Consider the following 23628-nt stretch of genomic DNA (forward strand, 5'->3'; position numbering starts at 1 on the left):
CCGCCGCCGGCTGCAGTTTTCTGAGTTCCTTGAGTTCCTTGGGGTCTCCTTCAAGGGCACGAAGGTGTGGATGTCGCTGACACAGGTTGGGACGGGGGGTGGTAAGAAAGGCCCTCCTCCTGCCCCGCAAATCCTCCTTGACTCCAAAGTGATGAAAATAAAAATCTCCAAGCCAACTCCTTGCAGTTCTTTTAAGAGTCAGAGGATCATCTAAGACTCAGGGACCCCTGAGATCACATTTCTCTTCTGGGTGGGACGCTATTTTTAAGGCTCGGTTACCGCCCTCCAACTCTGGTTCCATGTGTCTGTATGTAGAAATAGAAGTGACTTAAATTAAAAGGGGAATAGTAGGCTGAGTTCGTATCTTAAAAAAAGAAAATCTTTATGAAGGGTAATAACTGGTTTGGCTTCATTTTCCACATTTCTTGTTCCAGTTTTGACATTATCGGACACGGCTTCCGACCCAGAGCACAGTGGGCTTTGCAAACCAAACTCAGCAGAGAGAATTAGACTCCGACATCTCTCTCGATGCTGCGGTTCATCTCTCTCAGGGGACCCCTGACAACCCAGAACCCCACTCCAGACCCCAGAACCAATGGGAAACCTCCCACTGTGGCCCTTGGCTTGCCACCAGATCCCCAAGATTTTAACATACACAGTGGGCAAGCCACGTGTGCCTAATTCCCCCTGCCTCAGTTTTTTCATCTGCCGAATGGACATAAGGCTCTCGCTACCTGCCGGGGCCAGCAGGGGATGGGACAGATTGGGGAAACAGCCAGAGCAGGGCTTGGGGCACTGGCGAAATAGAGCCCCATGGTCACTCAGGTGTTGTCTTTTGCTTCTCCTCCCCTTCAGGGGAAGTGTGATCACACCTGGTTTGCACGCTCTGTTCTAGCTTCTGTTCAGTGTTGAGTTCAATGTGTCCGGAATGCTGAGCCTGGGTACTGAACTTCCCACAGCCTGAGCCCCTCCGATGGGTTAGCACTCGGCACTAGGTGCTTCCCCTCGGTTTGCTCCTAACTTTTCACAGTAACCTGCAAGAGTGGCAATGCTGGTCCCATTTCACAGACTGGGAGACTGACAAGCAGCCTCTCCTTTAACACCAATTGCAATGTAACTATAAACACCCCCCCCCCCAGTAGTTTCAGAAATATTTTACAACCAACCAAAGAGAAATTACGCAGCTGCCTGTGGAGAAGGATGGGGAAGGTGTGCAGAGCAGGGCATTCAAGGACTAAAATCTTTGGAAGGAAGCACCAGATCCTTCCACATCCTGTGTAGCAGGTTGAATAACATCCCCCCCTCCAAATTTGTGTCTACACGGAATATGACCTTCTTTGGAAATTGGGTCTTCACAGACATAATTAGTTAAGGATCTTGAGAGGAAATCATTCTGGATTCAGTATGAGCCCTAAATCCAGTGACTGGTGTCCTAACCATGTGAAGACAGAGGCAGGGATTGGAGTGATGGAGCTCCCAGCAAAGGAACGCCCGGAGCCTCCAGAAGCTGGAAGACACGAAGGATTCTCTTCTCGAGTCTTTGGAGGAGGCAGACTGCTGACACCTCGATGGTGGACTTTGGGCTTCCAGAACTGTTGGAGAATCAATTTCTATTTGAAGCCACCAAGTTTGTGACAATTGGTTATGGCAGCCCTGGGGGACGAATACATCCTGCGTTCCTTCTGCTCAGCGGTTTCCATTCGGTCACCGGAAATAAAGGCAGGCAGGAGCTAATGCTAGGCATACGTGAACATACCTGGCCCTGTGAAGGGAAACATTAAATCTCGTTGGTGCAACAAAACAAAAGGCCGACATTCCCTTGTTCTTGCCCTAGAGGCGGGACCCACAGGTCCGCAGAGGAGGAGGTGGGAGACCAAGGGTGTGACGGAAGATGTTAGGACTTACTGCTCTGGGGAGGCGGTATTTTCAGCCACGGATCTCGCTTTCGAGCTTAAACTACTGCCGAAATACGAGGCAAGCCAATGGAGTTCGAGCACACAGGGGACGTCCCCGGTGAAGTGGGAGCGAGTCTGGCCGATGTTTCTATTGGGAAGGCAGGAGGCGAGTGGTTTGAAGAACTCATTATGGAAAAACCGCACAGGGTGACCAGATGACATCACGAATGGCTGAGTGGCATGGGGGTATGGGGAGTACTGAGGACGGCTGGTTGAGCTGCATCTCCAGGGGGCTGAGCGAAGTCCTTCAGACCGGGGCCACAGTTGGGGGGCCTCTAACACCCAACAGGTGGGTTAGTGGGGGTAATGGGTGGCGGTGTGGTAACTGGGAGGCCCAGGAAGGGTCAATATCAAATGAGAGGCTAAGTTTTGAAGAGGACGAATGATCTGATAGATGAAGGAGGACCAGCCAGGAGCAAATTACAGCATGTCAGCTGGGAGATGATTACAGCAAAGACTAGAATCTTGGCAACAGGCATCCATGTGTGAGTGTATGCGTGTGTGTTACTGTATTTCTTTGTTAAAACAGATTGAAATCTAACAATTGCAAGAATTTATTGATGTCCCCGAAGGAGTCAATCTATATCCAAAAGAACACCCAAATTCCTAACTTGGGGCCAAGGGTGTGGCTGGGATGACAACTTCAGGAGACTGGTCTGGCCTTGGGGGCAGACAGACCTGGCAGCATGGAAAGGGGTGGGAGAGGGCTCCCTGGAGCGGAGGGCCCCTGGGCCCTGTCTCCGCCCAGCACAGCAAAGACCACATGCTTGCATCCGCCTCTGTGCCACTGCCTGGGGATCCAGTCTCCCTATCAGGCTCTCACTCTGTGCCCAAATCACAGGGGCTGATAATTATTCAAGTCGATGAAATGGAAACGTGGTTACTAATGAACATAACAACTCCTGCACGTTGGAGGAGACAGTACAGGGCAGTGGCTCAGAGCCTGAGCTCCAGAGTTCAAGGCTGAGTTCAAATCCTGCCTCTAGCTGTGCAACTAAGTTTTTGAGATTAGCACATGGTATGCATCGCCTAGTCTCATCTGTGAGAGAAGTGGCTTCTAGAACCACTAGAGGCGAGAATTAAGTGGAATGACGTGTGAAAGAGACAGCGGCTAGTGCGCAGGAAACCCCGAATGAACGAGTGAGGGTGGGCTGCTGTTTTCGGGGGCTTGCTCTGTGTCAAACCACGTCACCCCATTCATCGGCACTACCGCACAGGGATGGGGGAGGCGGGCGGGCTTCCCTGATTCATTCACGAGGATACTAAGGCTTGAAGGGCTGGAACCATTTGTCTCAAGTTCCGTGCCTGGCAGGCGGCAGAGCTGGGATTTGAACTTGTGTCCACGAGCCTCCGACTGTTCTAGTTCCCTGGCTCTGGGGACCATGTTACCGTGGCTCAGATCAAATCGAAGGGCCAAGCAACACTGCGCACCCCCATCCCTCTCATAGGTGGGCGGCCTTGCCATCCCGAAGGTGCCACGTAAGGGCCACACATCCAGATGGATCTACTCAGCCCTGCTGCTTCTGTGGCTCAGGTGCTTCTGCTCTGTCTCCTGGCTTCTGGTCTTACTGTTTAATCTTAATTACCATTTGAATGTTAATGACCCACAGAGCAGATCTCTCTCTCTCTCTCTCTCTCTCTCTCTCTCTCTCTCACACACACACACACACACACGCACACTTCACCTCACATGCCTGCCTCACGCTCCAGGTTTTGATAAGCTCTGCAAGGGTTTTGTTGGATTCCCTGGAGGTGCCCAGGTCCAAGGTCAAGAGGGGATCGCAGGTGGCTTGTGAGGGCTGTCAGGTGACAAACCCCCCAGATCCAGAGTGCTGCTTCTTTTTGGCAGAAAGGAAGCCATCCCGGGACCGCTCGTGGGTCCCCTCCTTTCTCACTCTGTCCTGCCTCTTCCTCTGTGGTCCGTTCCTGTAGGCTCTCGTGGATCTATTGTTTACTCCCTGTGGGTGGGTATGTCATTCCAGAACTTTCTGGTTGCCTGCACAGCCCCCTTTCTGTGCCATCCTCATTATTATCTAGATGTCACTGTATGGCTTCTACTCAATGTGTCTACCCATTGTACTGATGATGTATGTATTTAGATCATTTCCAGTTGGGGGCAATGGGACAAAATGCTGTGGTGAACATTCTTGTATTTTGGAGCACATATGTGTACATGTTGGTTGAGTACATACTTAGGAGCAGAATGCCTTGGTGATAAGGTTATGTGTATCTTTAACTTTACAAATTCCTGCCATTTTTTCCCCCTGTGTTCGTGGACCAATTTATATTCCCACTGATGGTGTAAGAGAGAAAGTTCTAGTTGCTCCACATCCTTCTCTAGACTTGGTATTATCTTTTTTTTTTTTTACTCTTCTGGTGGGTATGTGATGGTGTATCAGTGTGGTTTTAATATTCATTTCCGCAGCTCTTTGTGTTGAACATTTTGTGTAAAAGAACTTCAGTTTTATTTTTTAATTTAATTTAATTCTGTTTAAAGATTTTATTTTTTAAAAAAAATTTTTTTTTCAACGTTTTTATTTTTATTTATTTTTGGGACAGAGAGAGACAGAGCATGAACGGGGGAGGGGCAGAGAGAGAGGGAGACACACAGAATTGGAAACAGGCTCCAGGCTCCGAGCCATCAGCCCAGAGCCTGACACGGGGCTCGAACTCCCAGACCGCGAGATCGTGACCTGGCTGAAGTCGGATGCTTAACCGACTGAGCCACCCAGGCGCCCCTAAAGATTTTATTTTTAAGTAATCTCTACACCCAATGTTGGGCTTGGACCCACAACCCTGAGATCAGGAGTCACACGTAGATCTGGGCCCTATGAACCCAGCCAGCTGGGAGCCCCGGAGCATATTTTCTTAATGTTTATTGGCCATTTGGACACCCTTTTTTTGTGAAGTGCCTGTTTAAGCCTTTTGAACTTTTTCTATCGAGTTGCTGGTATTTTTCTTATTGAGTTATAGGCGCTCTTTACATATTCTGGACAAAAGTCTCTTAGGCTTGCCTTCTCACTTTCTTCATGAGTCTTTGTTAAACAGAAATTCTTAATTTTTTTGATTAAGTTAACTGCATTTTAATAGATGCTAATAATGACAAAAGACCATGAGTCATCATAAGAGTTATTTCCTTTTGAATATTATTTCTTTTTCAATTTTTGATTTTTTTCATGTGGAGAACTTCTTAATTTTAACAAAGTCCAATGTATCCATATTTTCCTTTATGATGATTGCTTTTTGTATCCTGGTCAGAAATTTTTGCCTATCCGAGGCCTAGGAGGATGTTCTCTTACGTTATCTTCTGGAAGCTTCACTGTTTACTTTGCACACGTAGCTCTCTGTTTTATGTGGGATCCGCTTTTATGTATGGTGTGAGGTTGGAGTCACGGCCAGCCTCTTCTCCACGTAGACGTCTGGTGGGGGCCTGCCGCGTGTGCATGGACCATCTTTGCCCCAAGCTTTGCGGATACACCTTTATTGTAAACCAGGTAACCATTTTTGTGAACATCTACTTCTGAGCTCTGTTCTGCGGGCTCGGTGAATACTTCAGGGGTGGAAGGCAAGTGGCCTGGACCTCACCGTGTTCCCGAAGAAGACGGAGGTCCTGGCCTCCTGCTTTCTGAGGAGGTTCTGCGCTTTCTCTGCCGAATCGCTAGGTCGATCTCTGCCCTTTTCTAACTTCTTCTTGTAGGCACAACTAATTGGCTGACAAAATTACCAAAATAGCAAATGCTATGCGTACCGTGTCCCAGGCCCTGTTCTAAATAGGCTTTAACTCATTTAATGTTTATACGAACCCATGATGTAGTTACACTTCTTATCCCCACTTTCCTGGTGAGAAAACGGGCTCCCAAGATCGCATGGGTGCTTATGTATCAGAGCTGGAGTTTGGAGCCAGAGATTCAGCCTCAGAGTCCATATCCTTAAGTATAACGCCAGGCTTACCTTCAGCCAAAAGGCAGGAGGTAGAAGGATCCGGGACAGAGTCGCCCTGGCCCAGGAGTAAAGGCTTCTGAGTTCTCCTCTCGGCTTTAAGACCTACGGGATGGGAGATTTGGGACACATTCGATTAATCTCTTTGAACCGGTTTCCTCAAAATGATATTTTCAGCTCTGACATTTTACAGTGTCATCTATCTGGAAGATTCCCGAAGAGACTGTGGGTTTTTTGGAGAGAAGAAAAGTGGGGACTAGGGTTGAGGCACAGACCGGGGAGGAGCTCACGGAGAGGTGAGAGCTCAGTGCGGGAGGGAAGAGTGGGGAGCGTAGGGGAGTAGGAGAGCACGGGAGGGAATGGGCCCAGCCCTCCTTCCTTATTCCTCCCCATCTGCTTATTTCCCTTCCTGGACCTTCATAGGCAGCCTATCAGGTTACCTGCTGGAGGCGGGAGTGATTCCTAGATGCTAAGTTTTCTAACTGACCCCCTTCTGGGAGTTAATTTGAGAGTGTTCCTATTTATTCCCAAGGCCATGGTTCCTGTGTGAGCCTCCTGGGAGGCAGTTTCTCTGCCTAGAGCTGGCTAATTGTTCACCCACCGTGTCCATTTGTTGGTGAAAATCACACCAGGTTCTTGCACACAGACACTGAGGGCCCATGGTGGGGCAGTCGTATGATCCTGGAGGCCCTGACGGCCCGAGGCTGGGGCCTGGGAACAGCCTTTTATCATTAACTCCTGGACAGGGACATCGGTGGGGAGTCGGGGAGATAGTTAAAAAATAACTTAGAAATGTCACATAAGTAATATATACTAGTTTTGGAGGCATCTAGAAAATTCAGATGCACAAAAAAGCAGGAAACAAAAAAAAGTCACCTGTAATCCCTTAATCCAGAGATAACCACTGTTATAATTTTTGGAGGGAGTCTATTTAGAGGATTTTTGTATCTCTCTGTTTCTCTCTGTAGATCTCCCCCACCTCTCTCTCTCTTAATCTCTGTATAATATGTATAGATATAAATACATCATATGCACATACATATACATATACATTTACCTTTCCTATAAAAATAGATTCCACTCTTCTGGAGCTAGATTTTTAAATTTGGCCACGTATCATAAGCATTTCCCATGTCACTCAATGTCTTTTGTCATCTTTAATAGCTACATGATGGGCCACAGGAGCAGTTTCTCGCTTTTACCGTTCGTGTTACACTACGGACGTCTTTATTCCTGCATTCTTGCACAAACTTCTGATTATTTCCTTAGGAAACTTTCGAAAATATCAGAACGAACATCGATTCATTGATTTTTGAAGGATATTGAGGTCCTTAATACTGTCTCAGCATTACCAATAAACATTTATATTTCACTGGTAACGATACAAGTGCTTTTTAATTGAATGGCTTATATGTAACCGACTCTTCCTATGTGTTATCTCATTTAATTTTGCAGACAGGCATATAGCCATTAGGTCCATTTATCCCCATTTTACAGCCGTGAAAACTGAGGCCTTAGGCGGTTACATGACGTCCCCCAGGTCATCCACCTGAAAAGAGCAGGGACAGGAAGCAGATCCGGGTTGTTGTCAACTCTGCTGTGTTCCCGGCTTCTGGAATGAGCCTTCAGCTCTCAGCTGCCGTGGAGGGGAGATCGGTGCCCCCAGATGCGCTGGAGGTTGCTCTCTGCCGAAGGAAAAGCAGTGCTCCGGGAGGAAAGGCGGACTGGGCCTTCAGGGATGCTCTCCCGGAACTGAACCCCGAGGGAGGCGGACAAGAGCTAAGAGAGGATCCAGGCAGGGGCCGTGGCATGAGCGAAGGGGTGAAGTCAAGGGGCCTGACGCTTTTCCCTACGACTCACTCATGGCCCTGGGCTGCGATCAGCTTACGGGAGTCCTGTTCTAGCACCTTCGCCAGACACTGAGAGTGAGCGTGCAGTGTCACAGGCAACAGGGGTAATCATGGAAATTTAATTTTCCGTTAAGGAGTCTTATGTGTATTTCAATAATTTCCTCATATAGATAGAAAGGTTTCTCTGATTTCTTCTTTTTTCCTCAAAATGGCAATAGCCTTTTGCCTGATTATAAGAATGATATCTATTCAATTAGAAAAAAAATCAAATTTTACACAATACAGACAAGCATAAAGATAAAAGCCGGGGAAGAGGGCGTCCCCACCCTGAGATAACTACTCCAGCGTCCTGGCTTCCAGCCTCTCTCTGTGCCTAGAGACTCATGGGGGATTTGCCTTTACAGTTTTACATAAACGGGATCTGGCCAGACCTACTCTTCTAGTGCGTGTTTTCCCACTCAGCAATCTCTCTTGGCCACTTTCCCCATCATTACGTATGGATTTCCATCATTATTTTTATTTATTTTTGTAGAGTCTCACTTACAGTAATTTAAAATGGTCACATTTCCCATGTATAAAATGTTCATTAAAGTGCATAGAAATTAGGGATTGACTCTCAGATGACAGTCTTTGAGCTAATCAAAATGGTATGGCCTTTATAAGCCACGTGGCCCACGACCAGGGGATCTTACTATTTAAAAACAAAAAATTTTTTTAATGTTTTTATTTATTTTTGAGAGAGAGAGAGATAGAGCATGAGCAGGGGAGGGGCAGAGAGAGAGGGAGACACAGAATCCGGAGCAGGATGCAGGCTCCGAGCTGTCAGCACAGAGCCCGACGCGGGTCTCGAACTCACAGACCGTGCGATCATGACCTGAGCTGAAGTCGGACGCTTAAACGACTGAGCCACCCAGGCGCCCCGGGATTGTCCTATTTTTATCTGTTTTGTTTACTTTTTGTTCCTTTTCAAACTCCTTGAAGTGGAGAGAATAGCACGATGAACCCTCAAATAGCCATCACTAGGATTCAACAATTATCCAGATTTTGCCACATTTGCTTTGTTGGTCCCTTATTTATTTTACTTTCGTCTTTTGCCGAAATATTTTAAGGAAAATCCAATTATCTTGTCATTTTACCCCTGCATCCTTTAGGATGCTTAAAAAGAGAGAGAGAGAGAGAGAGAGATTTTTCTTATTCCGAGGAAATGCCTGTACTAAACCTGCCAGAGTGAAGCTTGATTCCCTGGGGTCATCCGGTCTATCACCAGATTTCCTTGATGGTCCCCAAACCGTCTTTTATAGTTGTTCTGTTTGAATCAGGAGCCAAACTGGACGAATGCGTTTCATTTGGTTGTTGTTCCTTAAACTGGTTTTCTAGAGCAATTTTCAAGTAGTGAGACCGTAATTTGTGAATTTCAGTTATACCTCAAGCCTCCTGTTTACATCAGGAGTGAAGCCCAACCTGTTGGGAGTACGTCTTTGACGCTCTCAAGAGCACTTCTGATGGCTCCCCTCTTTCTTGATGGTTTCCTTTTCCAACCTCCCCCGCTCCACCCCTCCTTCCCTTCCTTTCTTACTTTCTAAGTAAGTAGCCCTCAAACTCACAGCCTTAAGCAGGCAACCTTATCCAGCTAGATTTTAAGAACATTATTTTCTTTGCATTGTGACTGCTAGCGCTGTTACTTTCTATTGATGGTAATGGACACTAATATTCTATTGAGAATGGTACACTGTCTTTTCTTTCTGTCTCTCTTTTTTCTTTCTTTTTTCTTCCTTCCTCTCTTCTTTCTTTCTCTTCTTTCTTTGTTTCTTTGTTTCTTTCTTTTTTCTTCCTCTTTCTTTATTTCTTTGTTTCTTCTTTCTCTCTTCTTTTTTCTTCCTTCCTCTTTCTTTCTTTCTCTTTCTTTCTTTCTCTTCTTTTTTATTCCTTTCTCTCTTCTTTCTTTCTTCCTTTCTTTTTCTTCTTTCTCTCTTCTTTTTTCTTTCTTTTTTCTTCCTTTCTCTCTGCTTTCTTTATTCCTTTCTTTCTCTTTCTTCTTTCTCTCTTCTTTCTTTTTTCTTCTTTCTTTCTTTCTTTCTTCCCTTTCCTTCCTTCCTTCCTTCCTAAGAAAATGCACTTATGCATTTATGCATCCATTTGAAGAAAAGCCATGGAGTGGATGACATACCAATATTACCACCCTTCTGGAAAGTGGTTTAAGAATAGAAGATGCTGTGTTAGCTCATTGTCTTCTGAAGGGCATGTAGAGTGTTTCGAGTTTTTTCACCACTGCAGACAACATTGTAATGGATAATCTTATGCATCTGCCTCTGTGCCGCATCTGATTATTTTCTTAGCATGGATGTTTTAGAAGCGGGATTGCTGATTTTAAAGGTATGAATATCCCAAAAAGCCATGGTTTCCTACCCAGTGTGTGCTCTACTCAACTTTATGTTTTGTCTCTGGTTTTATTTTTTGGTGGCTTGGGATTGTACCAACAATCCTGTCTTGTGACCTCCGGGTTCCCCGCACCTCCCTATATGCCCCCAGGCTGTGATAGTGGGGTTTTTGTACCTATTTTTACGTAGTGTTTTGGTCTCATCCTTTGTGCTAAGTTTTTGCTTCTCATTCTCCTACCCTCTTTTAATTTGTCACTTCTCAAGTCCAGTGGGCTGGGAAACAGATACACAAGTTTATTCTGGTTGTACCCGCAGGAAGAGTGAATAGACTCCGAGTGAGGGTCTGGTGGGACAAACAGGAGGAGAGAAGCTTCTTCGGTCCTGCTCATCTACCTCCTTTCCTCTCTGCCTGCTTCACATCTCCAGGTTGTTTGGAAGGTGGCTGCTGGTGATGTTAATGGCAGCCGTTGCTACTTACGGCAGATAAAGTGACAGATGAGAGTATCGTGGGGTCCCTTGCATTCCCATAAAGATTTTTCAGGATACAGTGTGGATTTGCTAACTGCCTCCTTCCATCGTATGGCATTCTGTTGCAGAGGAGCTCAACACGATGGCTTTCTGTTTGTGGGGGAAGGATCTGTGGTCGAGAGGGGCCCAGCGATCTTGCAGCTTGCAGAGGCTGTGCAGCTGGCTTAGGGCACAGCTGTGCTAGAATCCAGGCCTCGACAGCAAATCGGGGGATTTGTACACTCTGTCCTCTTGTCGGTTTCGCGTCTGGGCCAGACGCACCTGGAGGTTCTGGACGGTGAGTGACCGCCGGAGGAGGGCAAGAGTCCCCTCACAGTAGAGAACCAGCAGATCCGGGGCACTTCCCCAGCCAGAGCACGGACAGGATCCAGGAGGCTGGGACAAGCGGATTCTGGGGAGTTCGGCTGCTAGGGGCGAGGCTGTTACGATGGCTCGAGATGTCCTCAGCCTAACCGACAGCTGGGCAGGAGTGGGGGCCAAGAACGCTGAGTCCTCATTATTCCTCAGCCTCCTGGCCTCGGAAGGAGGAGCAGGGCCGCAGGAGCCCCTGAGCTGGGTTCTGGAGCCTTCCTTCATGGCTATGTGCCCTGGGCCAGGAAACACCCCACCTCTGAGCCTCAGCCGAAAAGATGGGCTCGCACCCAGACCTGAAGCTTCTGAGCTCAGTCCTGGGCAGTCCAGCCTCCCCTCTGCACCTCTCTGGGTACCTCAGGAACTCGAAGAGCTCTGGTTTTTGTTTGTTTGTTTTTGCTTTTGCTTTTTGTTTAAACCCGTAAGGCATAATCGTAAGGGTTCTGATGCCAATGTTTGTCTACACAATCGAACAAAACGATCGTGCACGTCCCCCTCTTACTTCTGCTGTGTCTCCGCGCTTGCCTCAAGGAACTTGACCCCCCACCCCCGCCCCCCTCACCGCCGCTGACATTAACCAGTTCCTTGGACACAGTCTCGCATCCTGCCTCCTCCCCTCCACTACGCTCTATCCAGCCCACTTCCCTAGTTTCCCTCTTGGCCCCTGTCGCCCTCCTGCCATGCACAGTTGCCTCGCCTCCGTGCTGGCCTCCTGGCTTTCAGCCTCACGCTCTGCGCTGGGCCCTCCCCGCCGTCGTGTTCATCGGCTCCCACTGGCAGCAGGCGGGGCTCTTTCTGCCCTTGTCATCTTGGAACCATTAAACTCATCCTGCAAGACTCAGCTCCCCTGGTGTCGTGTCCTCAGCGAAGCCTCATGCGAACACCCTGCCCGAGCAAATGAGTCACCCTGGTGTCCCTGCAGCTGCCGCTAAGCTCTATCACAGCTCTCCTCCCCGGCCTGGGTTCCCCGCTCAACCCAGGGCCTCTCAGGGACTGGGATTTTAAAATCATCCAATTTGCAGGCCCAGGCTCAGCAAATATTCTTGAGTGAACAGACGAGTTTCCTCTACAGCCAGGGCCCCGTGCTGGGTACGGGGAGTTGGGACCTTTGCCATTTTGACCCTGTGGATGTGCAGATGACGCCTAGAATTCTCTGACTGCAGCTTTTTGAACACAAACTTAAAAAAAAAAAGAAAAGAAAATCGGAACTGTCCCAAAACAGATGTACATACATTGACAGATTATAGCCAACTCCATCAAGCTGATTTAATGGGTTGATTACTTTTCTTTTTTTTTTTTTTAAATTTTTTTTTTCAACGTTTATTTATTTTTGGGACAGAGAGAGACAGAGCATGAACGGGGGAGGGGCAGAGAGAGAGGGAGACACAGAATCGGAAACAGGCTCCAGGCTCTGAGCCATCAGCCCAGAGCCCGACGCGGGGCTCGAACTCACGGACCGCGAGATCGTGACCTGAGCTGAAGTCGGACGCTTAACTGACTGCGCCACCCAGGCGCCCCTGGGTTGATTACTTTTCTATAGAACGTGATTAAACAGGCCCCGATTTTCTTTCTTTTTCATCAGTACCAATTCTTTCATACCTGGTGCATTTTTATGCGTTTATCCATTTTACAGTGGCAATTTGCTTCCTTGATCGTTTTTTTGGCACTTAGAAAGTTTTACAAATTATGACAGTCCTTGTTGGGATTTTCCATTATGGGTGTTATAGAAATAATTCCCCAGTATGGGTTTTCTGGAATACATTTTGTGATACACTAAAAAAAAAAAATTTTTTTTAGTGTTTATTTATTTTTGAGAGGGAGACAGCGTGCGAGCAGGAGGGGGACAGAGAGAGAGGGAGACACAGAATCCGAAGCAGACTCCAGGCTCTGAGTTGTCAGCACAGAGCCCGACGCAGGGCTCGAACCCATGGACTGTGAGATCATGACCTGAGCTGAAGTCGGCCGCTTAACCGCCTGAGCCACCCAGGTGCCCCAAGTTTTGTGATACATTTTAAAAAATTAATGAGCTCTTATTGTTTTAGAGCAGTTTCAAGGTTCACAGCAAAACCGGATGGAAAATACAGAGGGTCCCCATGTACCTGCGTCCACACCCCTGCACGGCCTCCCCCGCTATGGACGTCCCGTACCATGCTGGTGCATTTGTTGCACGACGTGACCCTAAGCTGTCACAACATCACCCAAAGCCCACAGTTTCTGTTCGGGCTCACTCGTGGTGCTGCACGTTCTTTGGATTTGGATGGATGTACAATGGCATGTATCTACCAACCATAATGTCCTACAGAATATTTCCACTGCCCCCAAAACCTTCACTCTGTCGGTTCATCCCTCCCTCCCCCCAACCCCTGTGACAAAAATGTTACCAGGATCATTTTAAGCTTTTGTTATTTCCAAATCTGTAATAAATTTTAGCGTACAGGTAACAGTTGGTTACAAATGAATTTGTATTTATCTTTCAGGTTATTGCTAAGGGAAAATTGTGGGGACCCTCCTGTTGGCTATTCAGGCTTCCTCTAGGGACGAGTAGTCAGGTGAAAATGCAGAAGTCAGACCGACAGTCCCTTCTCTGGTTCTATCAGCTATTTACTTTGAACAAAGGCTGGTCTCTATCCCAGCAACTTAGAGAGCTTGAGCCTCTGGTCAAGGTCTCAGAGCTTATGTTGAGGTCAGAATCAGGATCCAAACCCACCAACCTGGCTCCAAAGTCTACACCTGTTAATTAAGCCCCTGCCCAGCCTTGCCACTGTCCCAGGTGATGAGCAATTCTTGTAGAGTCCTTTCATGGAGGGTGTCCGTCAGCCCACCACCAATGATCATGGATCAGACCAGATCAACCCTTGGGTTGGGAGAGCTGTGGAGTACCGTGGAAGCCTCTTAGAGGCAGGAGACTGGCTTCTAGACCCAGTATTCCAATCAGCCTTGGGTGTGACCAGATGCAAGTCATTTGCCTTCTCTGACCCCTGTTTTCTTTATTTGTAGGATTCATCCACCTGACGAATATTTATCAGATACACGTTACAGGCCAGACAGTTGTGAGGGCCAAGAGTACAGACATGACCAACACAAAAGTTCCTGACCCCATGGAGCTGACTGTGGACTAAACGGTCTCTAAATCCTCTGAGCTCGTGATTCTATGGCCAGGAGAAGGGAGGCAGAAGCAGAAGCAGTTCGAGGCCAGTCCTTGTCTGAAAGTAGTTTATCACTGGGCCGTGAAGACAGGCTGCCCACCACGAAACAAATGGAGACGCTAACCCCCTCGACGCCCCACATGATTTGGCCCCCCTTGTTCTCTCTGGAACCCTCAAAGGCCTATCTGCCTCCAACTGACCAGCTAAATCCTTTTCGGCCCTGTCTTAGTCTGGATCCCCCAGGAGTAGGCTCTGAGACGAGCAATGGAGGTGCAAACACTTGATGTGGGCAATGATCCGAGGAAGCAGCAATGGTGGAGTGGGAAGTAAGGCAGAGAAGGAAAGGAAAACAAACCAAGTGTGTCTCATTACAGCAGGTTATTGCTGAGAGCATGGGAACTCAGTGCTGATGGAGGCTTCTGGAAGAAGGCTTCAGCACACCACTGAAGTGTCTACCCCTTACCTCCTGTTGAACATTGCCGGAGAGCTGCTTCCTGGCACTTCTGGCCTGTCCGAGGCACCGTCCAATGGGGAGCCATCAGGCAGAGACCCTTGGGTGCTTTCACGAAGCTCTGTAGATGTGTGCCGGACAGGTAAATGCTGATATGGAATATGGGAGGTACTACTGTAAGGCCTCAGGGCCTTTGCACTTACTGTTCCTCGCATGGGAGCAGCCTTCTCCCTAGCACTCTGAAGGGCTGGCACCTTAGCTCTCAGCTCTCAGCCCTGATTCTCTTCCTCTGACAGATCATCTCTAAACTAGGACCCCATCCCCCAGAACACTCCATCATATCATCTCGTTTATTTTTTTTCTCAGCGCAAGCCCCCGTTAGAAATTAGCTTATGCATTTGTTTATTTGCAAGCACTGCCGTATCGCTAGTGCCTCAGAAAAGCATCTGGCTCATAGCTGCATCTTCATAACAATTTCCTGCACACACATGTGCCTTGCCGTCTACACCCCAGCTAAATAAAAACGTGCCTTCCACTACTACTCCCATACTTACTGCCAGATAAAGCTGGTAAATTGAGTTTGGGTTCCGGGAAAATGAGGATGTTGCCTCGGGCTTTCATGCACGTTGCCTAGACGTTTGCTCTAAGAAAAGTCTGAAATCTCTAATGTCCTTGAGTCTTGGGGGACGGACGGTATTGACAGCCCAGCAAGGTAAGGGAGGCAATGCCCGCTATTGACGAAAATAGGTGAGCTTGCAAGTTCCCCAAATGAACGGTTACTTTTACTTCTGACGTGAAGTACAGATCTCTTCTGACAGCGCCCGTGTCGGTATTAAACGGACAAGAGCCCAGCAAATGTCCTTCAAGATAAATCTCATGTCGTCTTTTCTTGTGCAAAGAGGTTTATTCCATCCCTTCAGAAATCTGTAGGGTATCCTGCTTCTATTTTTTTAAAACTATATTTAGTTTGCTTTGAAGATGAATAAAACTGAGATGCTATTATGTTCCTTTCCTATTCTGCAGCATCCAGAAATTCCTTTGCTATTAATACTCCAGAGAAACAGATTTCTTTGATTTTTTTTTCTCAGTTTAGAAGATCAAAAGCTGCCAGAAATTGTTTCACAAGAAAAATAAATCTCCAAGAGGTTGGATTTGAAATCCCAAGGGGCCATCCCCTGTGTCCACCGTGTTGGGAGTCATGTAATGAGAGAGCTGCTCCAATTGTGGCATCTGGCCCCTCCCTGCCTCCCCTCCTCTCCTAGGGAAGCCCCGCCTTTGCCCCTGCCATCTGCTTTCTCCTGGAAATCTTAGAATATTGGGCCTAAAATTACATTTATTGTAAATCTGAGCAAGCAGAATACTTTCCCAAAGAGAATGAATAAAGTAAATGACTGTCAATCTCTGGAAAAAACCACTATTTCCTGGAGTTGGGGACTCAGATGGTAAAAAAATTTTGAATGAAGGTTTTAGTTTTGTGGGGGGTGATTTTTTTGGGGGGTGTATGTCTGAACATATACCTCACGTTTATATTTATCATCCCTATTCTATCATAAAGGAAGTGGCTGGACCAATGCTTTGCACTGTTTCTCCCCTTTGCTTTGGGAAGGTCCAGGGTTTAGCAACCATCTCCCCATGTTTTCTTGGGTGCTGTGGGACATTTGTGCTTCGGGCTGCCTACACACACACACACACACACACACACACACACACACACACGTGCGCGCGCTATTTGGTGTATACACATCTATTTATCTTCATTTGTTAACAAAACACCCTTGGGTTTCTCCTAAAACCTGTTATTCAAATCCAACACCACAAGGCTTATTCTACTGTTCTCACTCTCCTTTGCAACTTTCTCCAACACGAGAAACCTGGCCCTTATTATCTGCAATATGTTTACTTAACAGTTCAACTATTCTACACGCATAAAGCAGTTTCAGATTAGCTGACTCTTACTGGAACTCAAAGACAGGACTTGGGCACAGCTATTTCATCCTTAGCCTAAAAACAGCCAGTCAACATATGGTTTCCCAAAGTGATTTAGGTTAGTTTTATCTTCCTGACCCCCTTTACTGTGGTGAGATGGTTCATTTTTAATACGGTCTGCTTCGTTTCTTACCCCGGCTCTTTCATTTGGGTACCCTTCCCGTTTTGATTTTTGAAAGTTACGTGCAGTAAACTTCCCTCTTTCTGAGGTACAGGTCTATGACCTTTGACATATTCATGGAGCTGTGTCTCCACACAGAACAGGTCTCCCCCGAAAAGTCCTTCAAGTGGCTCCTTTGTAGGCAACCCACCATTTTGTTTTCTATTTTTAGACTTCAGCTTTGTCCAGAATGCCGTATAAACAGAATCCTACATTATGTCACCTTTGGGGCTTGGCTTATGTCACTTAGCAAGTGCATTTAAAAATCCATCCACGTAGGGGAGCCTGGGTGGCTCAGTCAGTTAAGCATCTGACTCCTGACTTCGTCTCAGGTCATGATCTCACGGTTTGCGAGTTTGAGTCCCTCCTCTGGCTGTGTGCTGACAGCGTGGAGCCTGCTTGGTATTCTATCTCCCTCTGTCTCTCCCCCTCCCTTGCTGTCTCCCTCTCTCTCAAAATAAATAAATAAACTTAAAAAATTATTAAAAACCGTCCACATTATTGCTTCCATCAATAGTTTGTTTCTTTTTATTGCTGAGTAGTATTTTATTTTATGGATGTACCACAGGTTGGTTTTTTCTTCTGTTTACTGCTTGAAGTAATTTTGGGTTATTTCAAGTCTTTGACTATTATAAATAAAGCTGTTTTAAACATTCACGTGCTGGCTTTTGGGGATGTGTGTGCATACATTTTTATTTCTTTTAGGTAAATACCCAGGCGTGGGATTGCTCAGTCGTGTATTACATGTATGTTTAACTTTTGTAAGAAAATGCCAAACTGTTTCCCACATTTTAAATTTCCACCAGCAATGCGTGAGTTCCACCAGTTTTCTGCAACCTCACTAGCACCTGATATTGTCAGTTTTTCACTTTTTAAATTGTAGTCATTCTAAGAGATGCATTGTGCCAACTCATTAATTGGCATTTCCCTAGTGACTAGAGATGTTGAGCATCTTTTCATATGCTGACTTGTCATCTGTATATCTCTTTGGTGAGCTTTTCATTTATATCTTTTGTTTATATCACTTATATAAATTTATATAATCTTTCATTCTTTTTTGTTTATATCTTTTGCCCATTTTTGGGTGAGTTGTTTGTTTCCTTATTGTTGGGTTTTGGACGTTCTTTACTTACTCTGGATTCAAATCTCTTGTCAGAGATGTAATTTGCAAATTTTTTCCCTACCCCGTGGAGAGTACATTCATTTTTTTTTTTTTAATTTTTTTTTCAACGTTTATTTATTTTTGGGACAGAGAGAGACAGAGCATGAATGGGGGAGGGGCAGAGAGAGAGGGAGACACAGAATCGGAAGCAGGCTCCAGGCTCTGAGCCATCAGCCCAGAGCCCGACGCGGGGCTCGAACTCACGGACCACGAGATCGTGACCTGGCTGAAGTAGGACGCTTAACCGACTGCGCCACCCAGGCGCCCCTCATTTTCTTAACAGTATCTTTGGCAGAGGAAAAGTTTTTAATTTTGGTAAAGTTCTATTTAATCTGACGGTTGCTGTCTTTTAATTTGTGTGTTTACACCATTCATATTTAATATAATTAGTGATACGTTTGTGTTAACATCTACCATCTTGTTAGTTGTTTCTTTTGTTCCACCTGTTCTTTTTCCTTTTTTCCTATTTTACTCCTTTCTCTTTGGCTATTGAACATTTAAAAATGGTATTATTTTTCTTTCCTGTTGATCTATTATTTATACCTCATTTAAATAGTTTTAGTAGCTGCCCTAGGGTTTACAGTATGTATTTTTTAAGTTTATTATTTATTTTGAGAGAGAAAGAGAGAGTGAATGGACTTGCATGCACAAGTGGGGGAGGGGCAGAGAGAGGGAGAGAGAGACTCCCAAGCAGGTTCTGCACTGTCAGCACAGAGTCCAACGTGGGGCTCGAACTCACAAACTGTGAGATCATGACCTGAGCTGAAATGAAGAGTCGGACACTTAACTAACTCCACCCAGGTGCCCCCAGATAGCCAGTTATCTTTTTAAGTGATTAAAATGAAAAGAAATTTTATTTTACCTTCTCTTTTCCATTTCCAGTGTTCTTCATTTCTTTGTTTTGATCCAAGTTCCTGTCTGATTGTATTCTTTCTGTCTGAAGAACTTTCTTTTCAGCTTTTCTTCCAGTGTAGGTGCATTAGTAGTGAATTCTCTCAGTTTCTGTTTGCATGACAATTTCTTTATTTCTCTTTCATTTAAAAAATATTTGTGCTGTGGCACCTGGCTGGCTCAGCTTGTAGAGCATATGACTCTTGATCTCAGGATTGTGAGTTCAAGTCCCATGTTGGGTATAGAGATTACTTAATTTTTTTCTTTTAAAAATCTTTAAAAAGGGGTGCCTGGGTGGCTCAGTTGGTTGAGTGTCCGACTTCAGCCTAGGTCATGATCTTGTTGTTCCTGGGTTCGAGCCCCGCATCGAGCTCTGTGCTGACAGCTCAGAGCTTGGAGCCTGTTTTGGATTCTGTGTATCTCCCTCTCTCTCTGCCCCTCCCCGACTCATGCTCTGTCTCTCTTTCTTTCAAAAATAGATGAAACATTTAAAAAAAAATTGTAAAAATCTTCAAAAAACCCATCCCTTTAAAAGAAACATAAAAATTAAAAATATTTGTGCTGAGTCTAGAATTCTGGGTTGGCAAAGTTTTTTTTTTTCCTCCCTTTTAGCACTTTGAAGATGTCCCTTCATTATCTTCTGTTTGCATGGGTTCTGGTGAGAAGTCTGTTGTAATTATTATCTTTTTTCTCTATAGTTAAGAAGCCTTATTTTTTTTTTTTCTGAATTTTTTCTTGGACATGCCCCCTCCCCCCATATACCTCTATAGTTTGTTTTGATTTTCTTTTATTTTATGTTTATCTTTCTTGATGCTGTCTGACCTTTCTGGATCTGTCATTTGGTGCATGTGATTACTTTTGGAAAAGTTCTTAGCCTTCGTACATTTCTGCTGCTTCATTTTCTCTCTTTTCTGCTTAGGTGTCTGGCTGTGTCTGACCCAGGTAAGTGAGGGTTCCTGTCATATCTCTTCCTCTAGGTATCTGTCTCTCTCCAAGTTTTCAGTTACTTGGCTCTCCTCTGACCTCAGCCCCCCAGTGAGTTCAAGAAATGTAGTAAACTTGTATCTTCTCTGGCTTTTTCCTTCTTATAAGAGTAGGAATGATGCTCTTTTCAGTTCTTTCCATCTCTAAGTGGGGACCAGGAATCTACAACAGGATACTTAAATAATTACATTCTATTTTATTTTACGGATGTGTTGTGCCTTGTTAAAACCATTCTCTATTATTTGGCATTCAGATTACTTAAAATTATTTTTTGTGATTACAAGTAATGAGTCAATAAATACATGGATAGACATCTTTGTGTTCTTATCTGAGTGGGACAAACTATTAGAAACTGGATTAAGTGTGTATCTTTTGAACGATTGTATGAAATGTTGCCAAATTGCCTTCTAGAAAAGCAATGACAGTGAGCCTACCCATCAGAAAGATAATAGTGCTCATGATTCCAGCTTTGGGACTCTGGCAAAAGTGGCCATGGCATGAGCTCCCTTCCCTTGCTAACCTGGCATTTGCTTGGACGTGCCCAATCCTGACCCAGAATTTCCTGGTTTCTATCTGGGGCCAGCTCCCACTCTGCGAAGCCCCGCCTGGAAGGAGGCCTGATGTGAGGCTGGATTGAATACCGAAACCCCAACCCAGGCTGCAACTACAGTGGGCTCTTCCAATGGCTGATGAAGATATTGGACGAGTTTCCACACTTCCCGTCTCAGGAGTTCTAAATCGATTCTGAGGCACAGACCGGCCACATTTGCCCAACGCGGATAGCTCACATCGGACATGGTGGAGATTAATTCCTGATCGAGGCGACTTCTAATTATCGTGCTGGCAAATAGGTAACGGAAACAATCTTTTAATATTTTTGGTAGTGGCGGAATGTTGTGGTTTGGACTTCCAATTCCAAATTAAAATATTTAGTGCCTGATAAAGCAATTGCTATTTAAACTGCCAATAATATTTAACTTGAATTTACTCACCATTTCCTATCCTCATCCTGTATAATTTATAACACTAAGCCTTTCAATACTCCAAAATGCCAGATAAACTTTTCTCATTTGCTCTTAATTTGGTCACACAGGATAATACCAACATCTGAAGGCTCTTTAAACTGCTTTTTAAAATGCATTCCTGTGAGTGCCACCCGTGCCCCCTCTGCTCCTTGTCATCATCCATAATTATTTCCAATCCAAAGCGGCCCTTAATGCACTTATTAATCTGGCATTCTCCTCAGTGTGAAGCACATACAGCTCTATTAATTTTTAAAAACCCCCCTTTTTATAGGGGACGGCAGGTGCTTGGCTATTACTGAAAAGCTATTAGAAGTTAACACCTTTCTCTCCCCAGAGACTGGCATCGTCCTAGGCCTCCAAATGCCACCCTGTTTTACATTATCAGCTGCTAAGGCAAAGTCTTGGAGACTTTTTTTTTCCCCCCTTTCTTTTTGCTTCAGGATTGGCAATGCTATTATTCGCTAATGGCAGAATTCTGCCTGGCCTGTGGACGGAGGGAGGTGGTTCCTGAGCTCAAACCCACAGATTTTCAGATTTTCTGGCCTCGGAGTGCAGACCCAAAGCTTTGGAACTCACGTGCTTCTAGGTGAGTGAGATGGGCCTGGCCTCTGGGGGAGGGGGGGGGGAGAGAGAGAGAGAGGGATCATTCCTCTCTCTCCCCCAGTGGCCTTTTCCATTTGGATGACACCCGCAGGCCATTCCAGGCACCAGGAAAACATCAGAAAATGGCTGAGGCTGTTGTGTAGTAACAAAAAAAGCAGGTTTCTGGTTTCCTCAGAAACTACAACAGAGACCCAAGCAAAGGGGGGGCTCTTGGCTTCCTGGAGCTTGATGATGCCCTGGGGGCCTGGGCAGAAACGGGAGAGGACCTGGCCCATTTTGGGATACCAAGCTCTGGGAAAAGGCTGCTCCTTAGGGAGTGGTCACAGCCTGGGGTCCCCGGTGAGGAAAGAGCTGGGGCAGGACCGGCCCAGGAATCAGAGCCTCTGGCCCGGTTTCCTGGGCCCCACGGTTGACCTCAACCAGGCAGAGCTGGCTGCAACCGACCGGATGAACAGGATGCTCACGAGGCATTTCGGGGTCTCCCGGCCCCCCTCTCCGCTCTCCTCCACGCGTGTGTTTGGGGAAACAGAAGGCCAGGCCAGGAAGCACTGCGGGGAGATGCTGGAAGAGAGATGACGGTCACCCTGAGCACAGCCCTTCCTAGGGGCGTCCGTGCTGGGGGGCAGGAGGCCCCGGCACCCACCCGCAGCGTCTGGCCTTCTGTCCACACGTCCCAGCTCTGTTCTCCTGAAGCTTGGCCATCGGTCACGTCAACCTCACCTGTAGACAGTTTCCTTAGGGAACGTTCCAAATGACCACACTGCTCTCCGGAGCGCCGGGGAGGACACTGTTCCCCTTGGTTTACAGACAAGGACACTGAGAATCTGCAAAGCAAAATCTTCTCCGGAGGTCACACTCGGAGAGGGACAAGGCTCAGCCCAGGCTGTGCCGCAGCCACAAGGCTCCGGGCTTTTCTCCTTCAACACCCTGCCTCAGTGGTGGCATGAGACTTCCCCAGCACAAATCTCGAGAAAACACACCGCCCTGGTGCGTGTAAGTCATCAATGCGGCTCAGTGTGTGGTCACCTTAACCATGATTGATTTCTTGTAAAAACGGTTTCAAGGCCCTTTTCTAAACAGCGCCAGTAAAAAGAATCCAGAAGGGACTTAAGGTGTGGAACAGTAGTCCAAAACCAGAGATAACTCGTGATAGAACTGTTCTAATATAAGGCTTTCAAACAACGCTACTTTTTGTAACGTTATAAAGAGTATTTCACTGGCACTTCTATTTTTTCTGGCTGCCCCCAAGGAATGCAGTTTGTTTTACCTCAACATGACATGGCTTGTAATTTAAAACCCTCATTTGACCAATTTTAAAGATTGCAGGTTAACTATGCTGATGCTAACAAAAGCAATAACAATACCCTCAACAGTTTCCATATATTGAGCACCACTCACATGCACCTATTATTTCCATGTTGGGGCTCCGAGAGGTTAAGTAACTCTCTCCAAGTTCCAGGGAACAAGTTGAAAGGATCCAGGGGCTCTAATTCATTTCTGATACATGTAGGATTGTTGCAAACTTTATTTATGCATTTTTTGAAGACAGTAACCTGACAATGGCTATTAAGAATAACTCTGCATATACACCTGACCCTGCCACACTCCTTGAGGGAATCTTACCTACAGGCAGTTTGACCTCTGGATTTTCTGCCCTGGGTGCAGACCTAGAAGGATGTTTTTCTCTAGCATTATTTGTAACAACAGGAAGGAAGGAAGGAAGGAAGGAAGGAAGGAAGGAAGGAAGGAAGGAATAAGGGAGGAAGGGAGGGAGGGAAGGAAGGAAGAAAGGTAAGAAGGAAGGAAGGAAGAAAGAAAGGAGGGAGGGAAGGAAGGAAGGAAGGAAGGAAAGAAAGAAGGAAGAAACGAAGACCTAAAAGTCCATTAAAACAAGATTGGATGAATAAATTAGAGTATTGATATGGAGTGGTCTGTGATATACTGAATGTCAAAACCAAACTCCAAAGTATATTTATAGCCTGACCTTATTTTAGCAAAACCCATTTCAAACCAAACCAAAGGCCATTTGTGAGTCTGTGATTCAATTTGTATTTGCGCACGCACGGAAGATGCCCTCCAGAATGTTGATACGGGTTGTCAGTGTGGCTGGAAAATTATTAATTTTTCTTCTATATCTTTGGATGGATTTGCTTGTTCTGGCAAGCATGCATTACTTTATAATAAAAAAAAAATCAAATGAAGGAAATAAGAGGAATAAA

Source organism: Herpailurus yagouaroundi, unplaced genomic scaffold (genome assembly GCF_014898765.1).
Source record: "Herpailurus yagouaroundi ecotype Mexico unplaced genomic scaffold, PumYag 163, whole genome shotgun sequence".
Classification (NCBI taxonomy): Eukaryota; Metazoa; Chordata; class Mammalia; order Carnivora; family Felidae; genus Herpailurus; species Herpailurus yagouaroundi.